The 22414-nt window shown below is 36.0% G+C and overlaps 1 protein-coding gene and 1 long non-coding RNA gene across 8 annotated transcripts in view; one reads left to right on the top strand and one right to left on the bottom strand.

Annotated features, from left to right (window-relative positions):
• Positions 1 to 22414, bottom strand: part of LOC149078477 (latrophilin Cirl-like) — a 309115-nt gene that overhangs the window by 186794 nt on the left and 99907 nt on the right. For all 7 annotated transcript variants that reach the window (XM_089240590.1, XM_089240593.1, XM_089240594.1 and 4 more), the window contains exon 2: positions 13251 to 13363. The gene's annotated coding sequence lies outside the window, so the exon portion shown is untranslated. The remainder of the gene's footprint in view (positions 1 to 13250; positions 13364 to 22414) is intronic.
• Positions 7164 to 10664, top strand: LOC149078478 (uncharacterized). Its single transcript, XR_016193839.1, has 3 exons — positions 7164 to 7575; positions 8810 to 8886; positions 10490 to 10664. It is a non-coding gene; the product is annotated as an uncharacterized LOC149078478 (long non-coding RNA).

The raw sequence follows: 22414 nt of genomic DNA, 5'->3' as shown, positions 1-22414 counted from the left end.
AGTATGGATAGCTTATCGATTTACCCCTACATGTTTACCGTATTTCTTTTTAAACACGTCAATAGAGTTAGAATTTACTACCTCCAGGGGTAAGCTATTTCATTTATTAACAACCCTATTAGAGAAAAATTCCCTGCGACACCATAACCTAGAATTGTCCCTTATCAAACGATACTGGTGTCCCCTTGCACTTGATTGACGGGGAATTAAAAAATCATGGTCCATCCTATCCATGCCATTGAAAATTTTGAACACTTTGATCATATCTCCTCGCCATCTGCGTTCATCCAATGTAATTGCAAATCCATGAATAGAAAAATTCAACAATAGAAAAATCCATGTGCTCTTTTTTACAATAATCCAACGTTCTATAATTCAATGGATTTTTTTAATTTCTGGTCATGTCAGGCAAATGAATTCAAATACACATTAAGCTGCGTATAAAAATTCATGCTTCGAATAAGCCTGTATTACAGATACTGTATTTTATATATATATACGGTATAAGAAATACAGCACTCGACTGTACAGCCACTTGATCTGCGGACTTATTTATCAAAACAACGTTAGTGAATATTTTTGTGAAAAAAACCCCAAAGTGTGAGCCCTCGAGGCCAATGAATGCTGCATCATCGCCGAATGACTGCCATAACATCAATCGAAGCAAATCACGCCAAGCAAAAAGTCGCCAACTGGGACCGAGCTCTGACAATGCCTTCTAGAGCTCCGTATTGGCTCCGACGTGTTTAACTCGTGTTTTGGCGATTTGAAAACTGCGAGTCCTGATCGTTCTCCATCGTGGAGTGGCAAACCCAGTTTTTTGTTCAAAGTTTCGTTAATAAAAAAGCGGGATAGGGAACAGCGATTGTCTTGTGATAATAAACATCATACTTCGCAGAAAGATGACCGATAAATCAGCTTGGGTTTCTAGGAGCCCTAATTTACGTCGTCACAACTAAGCTGTGACCGTTACCAACGTCAAGCTTCTCCTTATTTTTTTTTCTATCTGTCATCCAATCAAGCCAGGTTTGGGAATTTTGGCGACCTCGTGCCAAAAAACAATTTTTGCTGCCCTTAATACACTCTGTATGTGTGTATTGTGGTTGTTAATGATGCATTTAATAAGGCTTCCTTTTAATGGCATATCCACGAGTTGATATTTGAATGATAAGTATGGCAGCCGGTTGTTTTACGACGCGTTACGGCTGCGTACTCCGCGAATCCCCAAGTCTAGCCATCTCCTTTCCTCTAGCCCACACACACAAGTCTAGTCTTTCCTCTTTTTTATTTCTTTGAATGATAAGTATTACTCTATACCAGTATCATCAGTGGAATATAATATCAACCAATTTGAAATAGTCACTGACTGCCATGAAAATACATTTGTGTAAAAACATGGCTTAGCTGTAGGACCGATGACTCGTAATAAAAACTAGTCATTCAATCATCTTATATGGGCAAACTGGTCAGCTGATTCTTCAACATCCATACCAACAGGTACATTTCCTAACATAGTGGAATTTTGATAGGTCCAACAGGATTACAATCATCAATAACACTCGATAAGGAACCAATCGCTTTATACAAAAGTCCATTTTTCGCAAAAATTTGTTTTTCGTCATTTCCCACTTCAGTACATGCTTTTACGTGCCGTACATCAAAATCGCAACATTCGATGGTGCCTGGTGGAAGATATTCATAGCTAATGTTTCAAAATTTATTCACAAAAGGCTAGAGTCTTGGACAGTTTCCGTGATTAATGGGTTTTTTTTTTTGCATGAGGTGATTCAGTTATTCGATTGCATACGTTATAACCAGAACGAATGTATCAATGGATGCCATCAATTCAAAATTATCCATTTACTCGGGGTATCCAATCCCTTAAAAAATAGAGATTCATCATTTCCCCATCCCGCAAAGATGCAAATCCAAGTACATATCAGTATAGATCAATCGCAGTACGAAATTATTGATAATATCGATGAAACAAAAAATTATTAATCGAATTTTTCAGTGGCGTAACCTCCGTAATAGAAGTTCGTCAGCCTCTCGGTAACATTCCTCCTACATTTTTACCGCATATTATCCCGGCTCGTAACCGTAACCGAAAATGCTCTTCAGAAAGGTTCGAAAAACCATTAATTTTCGGAACTCTTCCCCCCCCCCCTCCACCCACGTCGTATGTGTCCCGTTTTAAACGCCATGCAGAAAACCCATTTTTACGTCCGCCATCTCTCAAAACACATTCAAAAAGCATGAGAAGCCGAAAAATCAAATATTCATAGAATATTTCCTACGCGAGTTTTCCAAATCGGCGAACCAATAGGAATAGAAAAGAAAAGTTATGGGCTTCTCTCGAAAAGGTATAATATTATGTGAATGTATGTGTATATGTATGTTCTCGAAGTTCATTATATTAATGGTCTCGGAGAGCTTTGCAAAATACTCCATCCAATCCATTTATTAAAAGCACTGTGGGCAACGAAATTTACAGTTTGAACGAGGCGGCCACTTTATCGCCTCGCATTGATGGCAAATGGCCGCATTGCAGTCAGTCGGACGGTGAAATAAATATCGCAGAACACAATTTTTCATGGTAATGACCTTTTTTATGCGTGGTTGGGACATTGAAAATGGTTTTGAAACAACGAGAAAAATCAATTTCGCTTGTTATGTTTGCTTTTGACCGATCTGAATGACACTAATACATTTCGAGTAGAGTACAGGGTCTGTTATAGAGGAAAAATATAACACTGAATATAAATATCAGCGTTTTTCATCCCCTGATTCTAGGCGATTCGACAACTGCCAAGGCTGGCACCATATACAATTATAACTAAAATGCAATTAAGTGAAAACTAGATCAATTTCATGCCACTAATATAAAATGAATGCAGCGTAGGTTCAAAAAACTAAAAATGAAAAGATTGCACCCAAGTACTGTAAGTCGGTGGTCTTTTGAACTGTTTATTCAGACATTTTAATGGTCCTGAGCTTGAGAAAGATTGGAAAACGCTGCTGCATAACATTGCATTTTAAGCCTGTATTCCATTACATTTTTTTATCCTTAAAAATCCAAACTCGTACCTGTATGAAGAACCTAGCCCATGAGGTTGTCAAGGCTTTTTCGATTCACGAGGACTAGTCTCAACACCTCCATTATGAGAAGATGAACACATACATAGAAACTCAGATTTAAGTGGTCGTATATAATGTCAGTTCCTGAAAGAGTTTCTAAGGGTCATTTAATTAAAGGAGTCTATAAGTGTCTGGCACTACGAAATAAATATAAGCATCGAACAATCTCTTCAATACTTCGGATTTTTTTTAAACAAATTATTCGGAACAAAGATATAAGATGTCTCCACTGGTCCAGTGGTCATCAAGCCTTTAATACCCATTTCCTGGTTCCCAAATACTAGCACCTTTTTCTCCAGTGGTGATAGCAATGATAAAAAGTCTGGCACTAAAGCTCCTTGAAATATCAGGCTGTCCTACCGACTACACTATCAGTGAATAAAGAAACACCAGGCTGGCTCATCCGACATTTTTGAACAAAAGTGTCACGTCAGTATCATCACTTATCACTATAGCCAATCGCTATTCCATGCCCTGCTTTTTTCCTTCGAAAATTTCCCAGACTTCACTTGGAGCGGCAAACATTTCCTTAACTCAAATAAGAGTGACGAATCCATGCACCCTTATAAGCGCGTTACCTGGCGATCAATCGTTATCTGGCACCAAATTTATTATTAAATATTACATCAAAATATGATTATAGTAAAATATTTTAAGGTATTATCGTAAAAATTCTCGCATACACCAAACTCTGAGGAACAGCGTCTGGAATTTTAGGATAAATAACTAGGATGTGAACTTTGAAGTGCGCTTATTTCCAGGTTTACAGACCATTGACTCAAAATTTTCCTGTGAAAAAATTTCCATGAAATCCTTAAATATTATGGGATCTCAAACAATAATTTCTACAATATAGATAGTTTGGAAATTTCTATGCATTAGGACTAATCCTTTAGTAGTATAGAGGCAGTGGCGGATTAAAGTCGGTCGGAACCCCGGGCGCCAAAGAAAATATTGGGCCCCCCAAATTAGAAAAAGTGTGAAGTTTGTGTTTTTCGGAGCCCTTTAGAAGTCGGGCGCCCGCCCTTAAATCCACCTCTGAGTATAAGCCTACTTAATCATGGTTTCAGATCCATAATCCTCAAAATATCTCTTAACATCGAATAAAGAACGTCGCAAAGAGATTTGATAATGTGGTAACAGATAGACTTATGAGGATACGCCTAGGATTTGGTCATTCTTTGGCTGATTACTAACATTTAATGGGAAAAACCAATACTTTCTAACCAAGCGCAAATCAAGAAATACTGTCTTTTGAAAACTTTTAGTTGAAAAACCACCTCTCTCTCTCTCAGGTCAATTTCTCAAGCACTATATAAACAGAAATACATATAATAAAATTTCAGAGCGTCGAGTAATGAATGTTTCATTTCTGATATCACCTGAAGGAAAAGCAAAAAAAAAAAAGTACGCATATCTACACCCATATTTCAAAGAGTAGTCACATCTCACGTACGCTACTGTGGATAACAACCATAGCCGAGCTCATATCACAACAGCAACTGTTATCGGCACAAAGTAAACAATTTCCTTCCCCGATTTTTACAGTTAAAAAAAAAAAAGGTGCATGAGCTCATACATATAAAGCTAGTGTTTACAACGTAGTTGCGAAAATATTCAGGGGAGTGGCAGGCCGAAGGAAAGTATGTAGTGTTGTTAAGAGTGAATAATTTCGCCAATGTTGTTGTGACATCACTCATCTTCGACGATACGTAGGAGAAAAAAAAAGACGCCTCAACATAGATAGGATGGATGGTTGAGAGCAAAAAAATAATACATAAAAGAATAATAAATAATAATAAATTGCCAATGGGTGCTCCAAGGGTCGTCGGCCCTTATCTGCACCGGTGATCTTGAAGAAGACGAATAGCCTGAGTCTCTCTCTCTCTCTCTCTCTCTCAGTGGAGACCAAAAAATACATCCAGATCAGGAAATGACATGATGGAAAAGGAAAAAACATTTTCAAGAAAAAATATGAAAAATATAGTAAAAAGGAAAATAAAAACAGGAAGAGATATCTTTCTCTTCTGTTTTTTCATGTTAAAATGATGCATACGGAGATTCTCCGCGGGGTGTATCAGACATTTTATTCGCTATTAGATGACAGGTACAGATATATCAATGATACGTTCAAATTGTTCCGAAAGAAACAACGGTTGTTGTCACTTGAAGACCAATCTGATACTTGTCCTGTTTAGACGTGGATACATACGGCTTTTAAATCTGACCGAAAACTGGCGTGACGTAAATAGAGTATATTTTAGACACTTACGTCTCACAAGGAATATATGAAGTTCTGTATATCGATGGCTAAAGTGCATACATGTGGCAAGTGACATTTTACTGATTCTTCGAGATAGGATTTTCAAAGTTTAGAGTTGCATAAAAATGCATTCACATAGCACATCAGTGAATGTTGAAACTCAGCTTTATTTTCTACTTATCACTCCATACATTTACTCCATTTTTGCAAAGAAATGTAACCTACCACATTTTTACACTAGACAATCAATATAAGAGTTGTGTGTTGTCTAAGGGCAGGGGCAAACGCAGAATCGACCTTTTGAGGGGTCAGAAAAGTTTTCTTTCTGAGAAATTCTGAGCTTCCACTCTTCAAAAGGCTTTCAAATTAACAGAAATTGGTAAATATAGCATATAAAGGGTATTTCCTTTTGATATTTCATTTTCTTCACAGAAATATATATTTTTTTCTAATTTTTGGTCGGCCTGTGGGGAAGCGTGGGCCCTCTGAACACTCCCCTGCGTACGCCTCTATCTAAGGACAGATATAATTTAGACAAGTCCCCAACGATACACGTTCTTACTCATATTTGGGTACCAGCCCGGTTGTGCTGTACCATGATGAAATCGTTTCCATTACATCTAAAAAATACATTATTTGATAGAAACTAATGATATTATACGGATAGATCATATTTTGGTCAATGCATGTTCAGGCTTGGTTACCAAATTGGCTGTTTGAACTGGACTCAAGGTGAAAAAGATAGACAATATATTCACGTTTAAACTTCAGTCTTCTGTTTTCTTATCTTTTTACGTGCGAATTTATCCGAAAGAAGTATTCGTATATACATTCACTGGAAGTGTATCAAAAAATGGCTGTAGAATATAAATATCCCAAATTTCTAAAAATTTAATCCATAAGGTTGGGAATATGAAGAAATATTGGAAAAATCTTTTGAGTTTTTTGGATCTCATCATCCAAAAAGATAATAATAATAAGGATGTAGCCAAGCTGCTGACAAAACCGTGACTTCAAGTCATGGGAAATGAGAAAAAAGGGTCCCTGAAATAAGACAGTAGTTGGAGCCCAATCCATCAATCAACACTGTGACAACACATGGCGAGAAAAGCATCAGCATGGCTCTATACCGTCATTTCCTTTTCTCAGCATCACACACCGAAAATAATAACTTTTCATCTCCTCTATATTATTATTATTGTTATCATTGTTACTGTTGCTTATCAAAATATTCATCATCTGTCTTCTGAAAAAATTCGTTTCAATTTACTTCTCCCCCCTCCATTATTATTATTTCATGAGGCTATGAGATCATACTCATACAGACGTCATACTTTCTTGACTCATCTCGATGGAAGAATCAACGGGATCTATTCTTTTTCCACACATCCGCAATCATGACGAATGAATAAAATGTAGATGTCGTGGTATTTTTATTTCATTATTATCGAAATGTAATTTTATTTATCATAATTTAAATCATTATAAGTGATTAATCTGAAAAAAAAATAGGTGATTTTATAGAAGAATGAGAAAATATATGGTGATATTTAAATGTCTTCAATTACGTTGATAGTACTGTCTGTGTACATGGTGCAAATTTTAAGAGATGATGGAGAATCCATTGTGCAATAAGTCCGCGGAGCCCTTTGCAAAAATTTTATTCGGTATATAGCAAAAAATTTATATTAAAAAATTGAATTGATTGTTTTTTCTCCAAGCCCACGGACTTCCCGAACCTGGGGGTGAACTATCTCTGCGGTCCTTAGCGGAAAAAAAGTAGTTGAGCGCCGAAAAGTCCTTAGCTGGCCAGTAGTTCGACTTTTCGATACTATCTCTAAGCTAAGGACTTTTTTTTAGTAGTTACTTAGGACCGCTGCTAAGGACTGCCTAGCACCAGTCCTAAAGCAGCAAGAAAAGTAGTTCACGGCGGCCATCTTGGAAAAGAGGAAATTTCGTCTCTGGCCGCGAGTTCTCGCTGTGATATTTAGTGATGAAATATGCTGTTTTTTTTTCGAATTAAACAATTTTTTACGATAATAATGACAGATAAAACTTAGATTATGTCTTCGATGTCATCAAAGTTGAAGTGATTCATCATTATATCCTGCAAAACCAGATGTTGACATCGGCGATCGAAGCCACGACGAAGTGCTAGCATGTTCATTACTGAGGTAAGAATTATTTTATTGCTATCGAACTATATAAGAAGAGTGTTTAGAAATTTTCTTAATATTTTTTTGCTCGGTAAATGCGTTATTTAAAAATATAAATGGACATAATGTCACGCAATCAATAGGGCAGTGGATCCCACTTGGTAATGCTGAAAAATATCAAATAGCCCATGTATACTTTGGATTGTATTGAAAATATTTACATGGCAAATGAAATATAAATCTACAATTACGATAATATCAGATTGAAATTTTACATTCTATGTTTTTTGCCGTATTAATTTTTTTCAATGAAAAATTATGTCTAAATAAATTGAGCATGTGTGTAAATAAATAATTTGAATATTGTTGGCACAATAAAAATTGTGCTTGGATGACTATGCTATGAATAATCGCCTATAAATAAGGAAATTGAATAATTTTAATTAATAATAATCGCCTATAAATAAGGAAATTGAAAATTTGTGTTTTAGATCAACCTCCTTTCAATGCACAAAGTAACTAATAAGCTACAATTCATTGATAATAAATTATAGCACCTAAATGATAAAAAATTTAATAATTTTTTTGTGATGAGTAATGGTGAAATTGAAATAAAGCATGGTAAAAATTGGCAGTAATGTTAAATATTAATTTTTGTAAAACTCGTGCACTAAAGGATTAAAATATAGATTTGATATTTTGAACTGTTCAAATGAACAATATTGTAATACTTAGTGGAAGTTAAATTTTGAGAAAAAAAATCATGTGCCACTTCCTGAAAAATTGCACTCTGTAACTCGCTCTGAGATGAGGAATATTTAATAAGGAATCATTATATTGTTTTGTTGATATGAAAAATGAAATTCGTACAATGGAACTAAAAAACAAAGTTGGAATTTCAGGCACAGTTTTTATTGAGGTATATACATTATAACTAGAGGAAGCAGATTAGTGTTTGAAACGTATTACTACTCCAGTATTTGGGTTATGGCCTTGCTGTGTGTGTTCAAATTTAATTTTTTGCCAAAAATTGTTTTTGATTTTGTGTGTATGGGTAAACACAGAAAACAAATTTCCATGTCGAATATTTAAGAACTTTAAAATATAACATTTTGAGATGTTATGGAAGTGAAACTTTTAACAAGCATTTATTTTTTAACAATGTTGTTAGTAAACAGCTGAGAGATTATATATATATTAGTGTATATACATTTGTGAGACTTTTCTAACTCTGAAAAATTTTGTTTCCCAGGAACTTGGCTGTAGGTAGCTACGAAGTAATGTGAAGGTTTTTAAGGTTACGAAACAATTCTCCCAGAGCAAACAAAGGTAATTTTAATTCTTTGTATTTGACTTTGAGCAACAGTTTCCATTATTATTTTCATGTAAAATGAAATATTTCCATGCATGATTTAATGACATAAATTTTAACAATCATCATTTTCACTGATTTCATTTGTATCAACAACCCTAGTGGAACAAATACAGTCGAACCCGATTTAACACCACCATCCCACCCACAGAATTTTGACGTTGTATCAGATCATAATCATAATAGCGTTTCGGAGAGGCTGTATTACATAAATTCACATGTTTATTAAGAAATGTTGTATTTCAGTGTCTTATTTATGTTGCACCATGATTAAAATAACCTATTTTATACACATTCAATTTTAAGTTGAGAAAATTCATAAAAATTGTAAACTGTACAATCACTTGAATATTTCTCAATATAAAACTCAACAGAAACATACTTCCCTCTGAAATTATTGTAATTTCAGCGACACATTTTATATGTGCAAAAACAAAATAAGCAAGGGGGAAAGGTGGCATTGTTTTTAGTCCATACCTTATTGGTTTCTCTCGAGAAATATCTTGCTATGAGTAATTATCTTTATAATAATTTTTTCATATACTATTGAAAGAACAACTGTTTTTGACATAATTGAATTGAGGAAATTAAGATAGACGATTTCTTAATGGCTACCTATACCACTCAAAATTTGACCAGTGCAAGTAAAAACATGTACTGTTGAAAAACTTGTCTTGGCTATATAAATGAGAGGGAGGACATTAAAAAAAAACTTTTAGAAGCTTTACTAACTGAAAAGCAATATTAATTCTTTGAAAAACGTGTTATATTTACTGATGAGCAAATTTTGTGAATGAAAATATTAAAACAATATACTTGACGACAAATAATATCATACTTTTTAACTAGTGAGACCATACAACACTGCAAAATTTCTATGTTAATTTAAATAGGGGTTCCCCGATCCACAAGAGGTTGCTAAGGATGTGTTTTAGAGCAAAGCTGAAAGAGTAGAGTGAAAATATATAGTAAGCTGCGTGCCAATAGGTTTTTGCACTTCATCTGTCTGACCAAAATTTTAGGGTAGAAACATGGCTCGAAAAATTGAAAAAGGCGCGGGCCAAATTTTTTGGAAACCAAGCATATTTTTAGAAGAAATAATCCGAAGTAAAAAAAAATTATATTCAACTTTTTCAGCACTTAGTGATGATCTTGACATGTTGGAAGATTCAGACATAAACTCCAAATATTTTATGATCTGCATAGAAAATTTTAGGTGTCAGTATGAATTTTTTTTTTTGCAATGTTGGCTCTTAAGATTTCGGAGCTCTAAATAAGATTTAGTTGCTCCAAGCCCTAGGTAAATACATCTAGACATGAACATGTGCATCTATGTGGAACGCCAGGCCTCCCTTGCAAAACACAGTTTATACATTTTGGATCCTACTGTGATAAAATGGTGGCGAGACGACTCAATGTCGACTAAGTGCTATTGTGCACGAATTATCTCTACTTATACAACTAAAGACTGCGTTATAATTTGAAATAAAATATACAGTACATTTAAATATTGATAAGCATAATAAAAGTGTTTTTTTTTCTTCCTCTTTTTAATTTCAGGTAAATCAACATTTGAAGATGCAGATGAAAATTTATGAATCTTAAAAAATTATATTCTTGAAAGATGCGATTTCTAAGAAAAGTACAACCAATAAATTGTGATTATGATAACTCTCTATGAACATATGTTTGAAATAAAATGTTTTTGTATGACAAATCATATGTGCAAGTTGTTATTTAATTCATGTTTCTATTAATCAATTTCAATCAATCATTCATCTTCTAATCAACTCAAATGAAATATATTGTCAAAATGAAAGTTATCAGGTGAAATTATTTGTTGGAAGCTAAATATGAAACAGATAAATTGATGAAAGATCTTTAATATAGACGTATATATATTTTAAATATTGAAGTATTCACTTCCATTAACAGGTAAGTGCTCATTCATAGAAAATCGTATTCTGATATTTTTTAATACTGAGGAGAAACCTATAGTTTAAAATATAGAACTACAATATGCAGCAAGGCAGTTAATTCTTTTAATTATAAATTATCAATAATTTAATATTTTAGTTGCTCCGAAAATAATTTGCAATTCATTGTTTCAATGAATTTAAAAAGGAATAAAAATGGATAATAAAACATCATTTTTAACAAATTGGTCTTAAAAAAAAGTGGCACTCAATATTAAAAATAGTATTCAGCTGGGGCCTCAAGTAGGGCCCCCGAGGCGAATTGGGGGGCCCAAAAATCTATAATTATTTTGCATAATAACCCTTTCAAGAAGAGCCCCCCCCCCAAAAAAAAAGGAAAGTCTGCCCGGAAAGGCACACTACGACCGTAGGCTCAACTAGTGCCGGTAACCTTAATTTAAAGTTTTGCATTTTGTTGTAAGAATTTTCTTTTTTTCAAATTTTGATTTCATCAGTATGCGACCCGCTTATATGCCGCTGGGGTCCCAGATACTCGCTTTTTCAAGTATCCAAAAGTGGGATCCATGAGCTCGGACAAGAAAAATAGCGAATCTTATTCTAAAAAAAGTCGCAAGATGAAAAATGCAACGTCTCATACGTTTACAAAATAATTAAACTAGCTGGCGATGTTAGAGTAAAAAAAATTGCAAAGCACGGGTGACAAAAATGTGTGGCGAGTCCCTCGGAAAAAAAAGTTTGTTTACAATCAGTTGTAAACATGAAATCGCTGCCACCACCCACTGCGGAAAAACGATTGTTAAATAATTAGTAGTAGTTGTAGGCTTCAAACGGCATCCCGATTGGTTAGCGATCTGTTACTCTCGAAACCAAAAATTTTCTCTCCCTCTAACTACTGTTTCACGTCACGTGACCTTAAGGACTGGTAGTTCATAGTACCTCTTAACTACTAGTAGTTAAAGCGGTCCTTAGCTGCAGTCCTCCGACCGGTAGTTCATTAGGACTAGTAGTTACTAAGGACTGCAGAGATAGTTCACCCCCTGAAATCTTTCTAAGGACTTGTGATCCGTAGACATCTCGATAAGAACCTCGGCAATTAAAACGAACATTGCATGTCAGAGAATAATACATTGGAACGCGTTTGGACTCTTACAGCCTCCTAAGATGTTATTCATGCCCAATCGAATTAGAAGTGAAAGCAATACAAGAATTGTAAAAAATTCTTATCTCCTTAAGGCATAGATTTCTCGTCAGTGTTCCGCACTCAGTGGTCCGAGGATCAGTGGTTCGTTTCATGGTATCAAGAGCCACAAATGTTTTCATTGGTGGTTCAATAAATGTGGAAACGTTCATTTAGGTTTCGTGGACCACAGTTTCTGCCTCGAAGTTCTCAATTTATAATTTCTTATATATACATATTTTTCTTTTTCACCGGTAGGGAACACTTATGCTTTGCATGCTCAAAAAATCATAAAAACCATTTATCACGTGAATGAAAAATTTATAATTTTTTTGGTTGGACAAAAATCAAAACATTGAGTACCAGCACAATTTTTTAGGCTCAAAAAAAATTCCCGAAGAAAAAGGTCCAGGAAAATTTTTTCTTGTAACTTTTCCAGGGCATATTGTACCGTTCTTTCATGTTGGCAGATTTGCTGTAATAAATTTAAAACATTTCATGCTGCTCTCAGCCTGCAATTTAGTAACTAACAAAGAAAATTTAAGGCGTCAATACCAATTTCTTAGTCGCTATGGAGACTTGGCGCCTGGGATTCATCCTGCCCTGACATACAGAAAGCATGCAATTTATTGCAGCTCTCCCTCTCTCTCTCTCACTTAATAGCACCTGGAGCAGAAATCTCCAACGCTCGGTACGTGAAACAAGTAGTAACCCTCCCAGCTCTTCCGTAATATGTGCGTAGTATAGCTTAGTCACCCGCGGGGCTCAATAAAATGACTAATGTGGCCTGCGCTGTGTCAATATCTGAAGGCACATTTCCTATGAAGTCTAAATGCTTCACTACTTCACCAAACACCAACTCCGGCCATATCGCTATATTGCAATTTACTGCCATTAGTGAGATGAGTTGGAAGTGAAGGCGCGCTGTCTATCGGTGGTCGCCTCGAGTTCGTTAGGGAAAATATCTTATCTATATCCTCCCTCGGGTTCGAACCCGGGACCCTGACAACAACCTTCACGATGGTAGATAAGCATGCCAATTGGGCACCTAAATGCTTCACTGGCACCTATGCATTCTTTGGAGGAAAAATGTTATTTGTGTGTGTACTCTGTCATCCCTTAAACATTTTACCACGAATTCAGCACCACCTCATGAATAAATATAAAATAATACTCCAAGCAAAATCAGTATTTTGAATATACTCACCACATTTATTCGAAAGAGGAGCCAAAATAAAACGATAACGTAACTATGTACTAATAAAATTTCCTATCTCGCTACGGTCACGTATGTGCAGTTCTCATCTCAAACCGTTCATCCTGAAACAACAATAATGAAAACACAATTAACGCTACGTCAATTAATACAGTGTCATCAATGAATCATCAAAAATCCCAATCCATCAAAAATAATCCTAATCGTTTCTCGATTACACGATGGTCATCGGGCGAAATCTACATACGCCCTCGTCATCAAACATTCTACCCAAAACGATCCTCATGCATAATCTCGAAGACACCATCACGCACGGATGTGGATAATACAAAACAAAAAAAATAACCGAACACAATCATCTGTCACAGGTAAGCAACACACCCATATTTCGACAACGAACTGTCTCTCTCTCAATAATACCTGAGCAAAGCCAAGAAGCAAAAAATAAAAAATAAAGGCAACATCCTTTACCATAGGGCCTCCGTCTTTTTACAACATCATAAACGACAAGCGAGGATTAATTACAATAATTTACCCCGGCGAAATTTATTACGCTACATCATTCAAGCGACCACACGCAGCGTCGCTCTCTCTCTTTTACTTCTGCTTCAACTACCAGTCCTTATGAGCGATCCATGGACTCTTAATCTATCCAACCCTCCCCAGAGGAGAGAAAATAATAATTTGCGAAAACGTCGCGGACGATAATTACTACCAAAGATTCGCGATTCCATAATTAAAACGGAAAAAAATTACTATGGGGGGTGGGGGAACGGATTAGCCGATGTCCAAAAATGTCAAATTGTCATATTATCCATCTCGCGGCAGAACAAACGACGAATATTTCTTACGGAAAGAATAAATTAATAGGCATGAAATTTTATCCACCTATCTTGTAATTACGATTCCTTTGCTACGGTATGTAATGCATACAAGCTCAACCCATGGCCAGCGGGCCAGATGTGGCCCTCAGAGTCATCTTATGTGGCCCGCGACCTCAACATTAATTTGGTAAAAAGTGAGACAAGTGGAACGTTACCAGATCACTTAAGTGACCCGCGGCGCATCTACAAATCGCTTAAGCGACCTGGGCGGTGTTCCAGATCACTTCAATGACCTACGGCACATTTATAGATAAATTAAGGGGCCGTCATTTACAGATAAATTACGTGGCCCATAGCACATTTATAGATCAATTAAGTGACCCGCGCCATATTTATAGATCACTCAAGTGACCTGAAGCACATTTAAAGATCACTCAAGTGACCTGAATCACATTTAAAGATCACTCAAATGAACTGGAGCACATTTAAAGATCACTCAAGTGACCTGAAGCACATTTAAAGATCACTCAAGTGACCTGAATCACATTTAAAGATCACTCAAATAACCTGGAGCACATTTAAAGATCACTTAGGTGACCTGGGATGCTGTTGCAAATCACTTAGGTGGAACGCAGCCCAGTTTCAGATCACTAAAGAAATACAGCGATGAATTTAGAGATCACTTAAGTGACCAGTGGCACAGTTTCAGATTACTCAAGCAACAGCGACACATCCGCAAATCACTTCAGCAACCCGTAGCACATACACAGATCACTTCAGTCACCCGCGGTACATTTAAAGATAACTTAAGTGGCCCCCACGGCAAGTTTACAGGTCGTCCAAACGACCAAATGACCAGCGGCATATTTACAAATAGCCTAGGTGCAGCAGAGCACATAAACGACCAGCGTGCAATTCCCCATATCTCGAGTTACTCACGGCACAGTTACAGATTACTTAAGCGACCCGCGACACGTTTCCAAACCAACGAACTGGCCCACGCACTCTCCCAAAGGTTGAGAGCGCCCTTGATATGAAACGTCCACGGATAGCCACGTAATGGTAGGTCGATCTCTCATCCCGGCACGAGTCCTCGCGAGAAAACGACATCACATAAGACGGCGACATTTTTTGCATTTCATTTTTTTGGCTAGATTTTATTATAACGTAACAACGTCACACACTATAATTAGAAGGTCGGGAAAAAAAACCCCGAAATCACAGCTACGTTTAAAAGCAATTTCCGTATTATCATGTCTTTTTGATCTACCTAATAATAAGCTCAGGTCCGTGGAAAAACATCATGGGAGGTCCTCGTTGAATGGATATTATTAAAAAAAATAATAAGAACCTCTTTTGCGAACGAGGTACTAATTTTCCTCGGGCTATAAAATGAAAGGCAAATCATATCGTAAATCTGCCATCTTTGGGGGTTTTTTTTTTGCTTCTCGTATAATTCATTTATTGCCATTTTTTCTTTTCGTTGCTACATCATGGACGGGATCGATCTATAGAAAGAGTTGGCGAGAGATGTACATTCTACGGATAGTCATGTTGCTCGTAAGTTATATTGCCAATCATATCGCGATATATATTTTATATCTGAGAAATAAAAACTTCTCGTGTACGTCGGTTTGGTTCTTATTCCGGTTCAATGCCCAAGATTTACAACTTAATTTGAGTTTTCAGCGGGTATTTTGCGATGTGGGGGGTAGAAAATCTCGAATTTTTATATGTTAAAGACTCGGTAAAAGAGCCCCGAAGACTGGTATAAAACCTGGGTTTCACTGATAATGCCATGGCCCACACATTATGGAGTAGGGCTCGTAGGTTGGGTTCTTTTGCGGGCCCCGAGTACAGACTTCCAGGGGGGGGGGGCACTTTTGCGCTGAATTTATAGTGTGAGAAAAAATTTGATGAGAATCATCAGGGTCCCAGGGCTGGACCTCTGTCAGCCCCATCCTTGTGGTGGTCATGGGTAAGACCTAGGTTTTACAAAGGTGAGTTGGTAAAGCCCGAAATACGCTTGTAAACGTTTTCACTTCGGTTTTTTTATCAAGTCAACGCCCATTTTTAATGGCCATTAATTGACCATCATGAACTTCTTAGTTGTTGCCGCTTATAAATTAATCAATAACTACTGTAAATACCTATAATTATATAATTATTATGATATAATAATTAAAAATAAATGATTAACCACCATGAACTTATTAAATTCCTGACGATAAAAAATAATAATAATTACAGTGAAATCTGAATATCATGATACTCTGTGGACCAAGAAAAATTTTTGTTGCAGAAAAATTATTGTTACATCGGAGGCATAAGTTCAGCATTATGCTAAAGGCCAGTGTTTCTCAAAGTGAGCGTCGCGGCTCTTTGGGCCGTTGCCAAGCTTTGTCAGAGGCATCGCGGTGAGCTGGAGATATTGATTTGTGTGTCTATTTATGATTTGAAGTGATTATTTTATGAATCAAAAGATCTAAAAAAGTCGGATCCACATCCGCAGCACTGCGGAGATCCAACTCGTGGAAGTACCAGTTTTGAAGTGTCAATAGCACAGCGCGGGCTATTTTAATGGTCGATTTTGTGTAGCCACTACTCCAAAACCGGTTTTGCGAAGCTCAGAATTGCATAGCGAGGCCGGTATGGTATTAACACAAGGGGGATCCGTGACTTGTGTGGCTCAGTCACGTCTCAGTAGTCCTGTACATCAATTCTTTTGGCCGTATCTGAATAAATACACGTTATCTAACAATCCAAAAATTTAAATAGCCCAGATTCACTTAATGTCTTCAGGCATCATTCTGAGATAGTAGATTGGTAAGTGGGATTGATGTGCAGGCCGGGGGGACTCAGTCCTTAATCAATGACCCGGTGGGAGGACAGTTTGCGGCCCTCTTCAATATTACGAGAAAGATGTGATAGGATGTCAGGCCCAGAGATTATCTAGTTTTGTAAATACCAATTTGGGGAGGCGGCAAAAATGTCGTGGAATTCAGATCCGTCAAAAAATCGTTTCGACGAGTTTCCAGAAAGCAGGGCCGTCTAAACGAATGGGCATACTGGATAGTGCAGGTGGTTATGAAACCATTCGTTAACGTTACATTTACAAACAAAATAATGTCTATACATGAAATAGTATCTTGAATCGGGGTAACTAGCACTTATAAAGTGTGAAACGATGACGGGCCCAGAGATGATTTTTTCCCCCGAGTCCTCACGACGCTGTTAAGACCATGCCGCCCCCGTCATGGGAAAGGTTGAAAGGACTCTGGGAGGGGGGGGGGGGGCTTACGTATCGATCTTATATTTTTCAATATTCAAAACTATAAATTTTCTTGGAAATCAATATAAGAAGATTGCTAAAAATCTTTGTCTGGGGTCCTGTCGAAAATCGAGGCCCCCATTCAAAGACGTAGGGGTTTGCGAGCTCACTACCGATGTTACTAAATTGACAGTTCTTCATAAAATTCTGGTTTGTGAAAAGCAGTTATCGTAAAATATTATACGGAATCAGAGCGATAATATCCAATCGTTTCGCAATAAGTTCCAGTTTTACGGCCCGTACCCGTGGCATCTACCCAAGTCCGGCCCTGTTTATGTGAATGGCGTAGTACTGCTGTCTAAAGGCGGATACACACCACACTGACGTGACGTGATTTCACGTCATGCCAGAGACGTGTTAAATTCTGATTCGTGGAAATTCTGTGCCGTTCGAATTCCAGGTCACATAATTTGTACGTCGCTGAATTTCCACGAATAAGATTTCACAAATTCTTCATCGTTGTGTGTTTCGGCCTCAATGCATCATTATCTTAAAACATCACACCAGCGTGCACACCGTATAATGTCTGATATGATGCCGCAACGGCAGTGTAGTGTGTTTCCACCTTAACTCTTTGGCTGTGGATAAGAACAACAGTACACCGGTTATCCCACCTCAAGCTGAGAAAACCAGTGTCAACGCAACATCAGAGTAATGTTAATAATAAATCACAAGAGTAGATATCTTTTCTCGGAGTCCTTATATTTATTGCTTTGTTATTTTGTCTTTTCTTACGGAATTTACCCGGAAGCATCATCGTATATTACCCGGAATGGCGACTGTACTCCCGATACACAAACTGAATCTTTTTTTTTTGTTAGTTTTCTTTGGATGGCAACTATCGAGTGGAGGCCAGTCAGTTAAGGCGAAAGAAAAAGACATTGTTGATATCCTTGCTATTTGGGAAATTGCGTTCCGGGAGTTGAACCTTATATTTTAAAGGACTTGAATCCTCCCAATACCGAAAAAGTCCAGGTAAGAAAAAGGAAAAAAAAACGAAAAATATATATTACAAAGTTTTTATTATTTTTTTCAGGAGTTTGTGAGTTTGGAAGAACAAGAATTGGCGGAGCGAGAAATCGCGAGATTTCAATGACGTCACCCATTTTTCACTGGAGCGGAATTACTCTCGCCGTTTCTCGTTTTCTTTTGAAAGTGATATTTTATTTTGGTTTTGATTTTATTTATTTTTTTTATTCCTTGATCCTAGATAACTGAGAAAAATTCGGGGGACCGTCTTCAAAATAAATTCCACAATTGCGAAGAATTCGGCTCCGTCCATTGGCCGATGACTGTGGTGGCCATACGTCCCTTATTTTACGGGACATTTTCGTATTTCAGCTCGTCCCGATTTTGTACAGTAATGGTGTACGAAAGTTTTGATCATATTTACATAATTTTTGAACACAATAACCGTAACACATATTCATCACGTACCCAATGGTCACAGGACATATCAAATAATGAATTTCCAGCAATTCTAAAACTATTTACTTCCTTCATTCTGAATTTTTAATAATGATGAAATCCTTCCATGCGTTAATTTTCGAGTTTTAATAGTTTCAAAATAATTTCTTCATCAATTATGAATTTGATAATTCTAAATTTATTTCATTTATTAATTCTGAATTTTTATAATGTTCTCAAAATTAATTCTTTGGTTAATCCTGAATTTTTGATGATTCTAAAATTATTCATTTTATTAATTCTAAATTTTTAATGTTTCAAAGTTGTTCATTTATTTCATTAAGTCTGAATTTGTAATTGCTCTAAAAATATTTCTTTCATTAATACTGAATTTCTAACAATTCTGAATTTTTAAAAATTCAAAAGTATTTTTTTTTTGTTCTGAATTTCAAATTATTTATAAATTATTTTTTCCATTAATTCTGATTATTTTAATAATTCTAAAAGTGTTTCTTTCATAAATTTTAGATTTTCCAAAATTCATGTTATATCAAAGAAATATTGACCAACATTGACCATCTTTCGATATTGACCAACTGGCTCTTTCTGTTAATGAAAAAAACAATTCTAATCGAATTCCATACACTGGCATGGTCGAAAAGTTTCGGAATTGCTGCTCAAACAAATCAGACCAAAAGAAATTGGTTCGTTATCAGAAAAGCACGATTCTCCCAAAGAAAAAAAATCTTCACATGAGCACGATACCGTATGAATCCCATGCGAATAACATATATTTATTTCTCTTAAAACGATAATGAAAAATGAGTCTCTGTTGAATCATTTTTCATGGAGATAAATACATTATTGCAGCATGTCAAACATGAAAAACTACACGGGAGTTAATTTCAAGAACTAACTCTGGACGCGAAGAAAAACCAACTTGAAGAATCTTAATAACTATCGAATCGATTTCACAATGGTAATCCGCTGGAGAAAGAGAAGATCCGAAAATACAACAGTAATTTATCGAAACACTTCTACTTCCGTGACCATGAGTTAACGCACTACACACATCCGAAAATTTCCAACTCACATAATAACATCTGTGCCCTTTGGGCACTTGAAAATAAAAATGAAAAAAAAAATTATTGACAATTTCCACGATGAAATGACTCTTCAAGGAGAGAGTTGCCGAGTTTCACGCACACAGTAAATATTATTATTATTATTATTATTATTATTATTACATGCATAATGCAACCGGTTCAGGCCGTCCATACGAATCACGATTTTTTTTTTTTAAGTGACCAGAGGAATACAATCGGGCAGCTGCCGTTTCATTTTCACACAATCGTGACCAGTTCCAGTTCGGAAACAAGTCACTACAAAACATTCGATTCATACACGAGGAACGCCCATTGATAGTGGATCGATTATTGCTTTTGTAAACCTCCCTTATTGGTTTATTATAATAAAAACTTTTTTTCGGTCTAAAAAATAGAATTAAGTGTGTCGAGGTTATATATATAAGAGGTTTTCACTTGAGCTGAATACTAATGTCGAGCTCGAGAAAGAGACATTTATACGATTTGAAATCGTACCTCAACCTTTTCCGTGGCATAGTGGAAATCACTTAATCCCTCTGTAGAATGTCATACCTTCTTTAATGAAGTAGGCTTTTCTTCCGATTTTCTCTTAGCAAACTAATGAGTATGGAGAAAATTGTCATATATTGAGAAATCATTTTGAAAAATTGTCTAGGCCTCTCAATGCTGAAATAAAAGGCTTTCAATAAAGGAGGCGAGATATCTCGTCAATGCCGCTGAAACTGTTAATCTTCAATTGGACCAAATACTTAACTGCATTCAATGATTTTTCCTCATGGTATTTCACAATTACTACTTTCCTGGATTCTGAAATTTTCAATAATTCTTAAAGTGATGCTTTCATTAATTCTGATGATAGTTTTTCATTTATTATGAAAATAGTTTTCCATTAATTCTGAATTTTCAGTGATTAGAAAATTATATATTTCTTTAATTAATTATTAGTTTATAACAATTGCAAAATTATTTCTTTCGTTAATTCTGAATTCATATTAATTATAAAATCTTTTTATTTATTTATTCTGAACTTGTAACAGTTATAAAATTATTTATTCCCTTTATTCCAAATTTTCAATAATTCAAAAACTATATTTTTTAATAATCCTGAATTTTTAGTTATCATAAATTTATCTCCTTCATTTGATTGTGAATTTTCATCAGCTCTAAAATTATTTCTATTACTAAGTCTGAATTATCAATACACGTAATTGTAAAATTATTATTTCTTTTAATACTAATGAATTTCCAATAATTAATAATTATAAAATTATTTCTTTCGTTAATTCTGAATTTTCAATGACTCAAAAAATTTTTTCATTTTTTTTTCAGGAGCTTTTATTGGTCCTGAATAATTTATTGATTCGAGTGTAAATTCTTAATTCTTAAAAAAAGGATGTTTACTGTTCCGGGCCCCGGGACTAGAACCCTGACAGCTCCACCCTTGTTTAGGCTATGATCAATCTGCTTGTTAAATGCGTTAAAATTTAGTGAATACCATTTGCGACACTTACTTCAGCCAATAGTTTCTCTCGTTATGATTTTCCGGTGGGCGCAGCTTCAAGCTGAACACATTGTACATACGCAAACGAGGCGTAATTCAAAAAACTCATTGGATTGAGCTTCACGTGTTAAATAAGAATTCTTTTCCGCGAAAGCCATTTTTCCAAGATCTGGTACATAAAATAATACAGAAAACATTTTGAGAAGCTGGAACAAACAACAGCTGACGGGCGGAACCGTCCCCATCGACTCCTCCATCCGTGTTAAGATTCGGAAGGAGGGGGGGGGGCGAGGTTAATTAGTTATTTTTAATTAAAACTCAGTAGTCAGTTAGCAGTTCTTAATTGCTTTCTTACATATTTCTCTTGAAAAATGTTACGAGATGAGGCCGTTGTGTTTTCTTTTCGGAAAACAACTACATACTGTAACTTCTGCTACTGATGATGATGACGATGATGATATTACCGGCAAAAGGTTTATCTCCATCCCTGTTCCTGGATCCGCCATCGTTTCATGCCTGTGAAAATCAGTTGTTGCCTTTTATTTTGTAGGGATTACTGGGAAATTCTGGAGAACGGTGACAGTTTAAACGATGGGAGAAAAAAGTTAGATTTAATTTTTCTGATGAATTTTTAGGCTGAGCATTCAAGGACTCTCCTCGGGCAGTTCCAGCTCACACTCCCTTCCAAAATTAACGACGTCACCCAGTATGGGAAACCCCACAATATATAAAAATTAACCTGCTGCTCATAGACTTCTCGGGACGGATCCAACAATTTCTTATTAATCGCCGCCTGGCAGTCGAGTGGTTAAGGAATTAGTTTCTCACTGTGCGGGTCTAGGTTCGAATTCCGGTTCGGGCATGGATGTCTACTAACACTAACAAATTCCCTAAACGCATCATGCTGATCTCTTGGGAATACGTAAAGATCACGTTATTAAAAAAAAATTATTCAAATATCGAGTATTTATAAGGTCTCTAGATCA

Source organism: Pholcus phalangioides, unplaced genomic scaffold (assembly GCF_987345545.1).
Source record: "Pholcus phalangioides strain wild (caught in Gottingen) unplaced genomic scaffold, Ppha-v1.0 ptg000013l_1, whole genome shotgun sequence".
Lineage (NCBI taxonomy): Eukaryota > Metazoa > Arthropoda > Arachnida > Araneae > Pholcidae > Pholcus > Pholcus phalangioides.
Note: the sequence above shows the minus strand (reverse complement) of the source record. Positions and strands in the feature narration are given on the sequence as shown.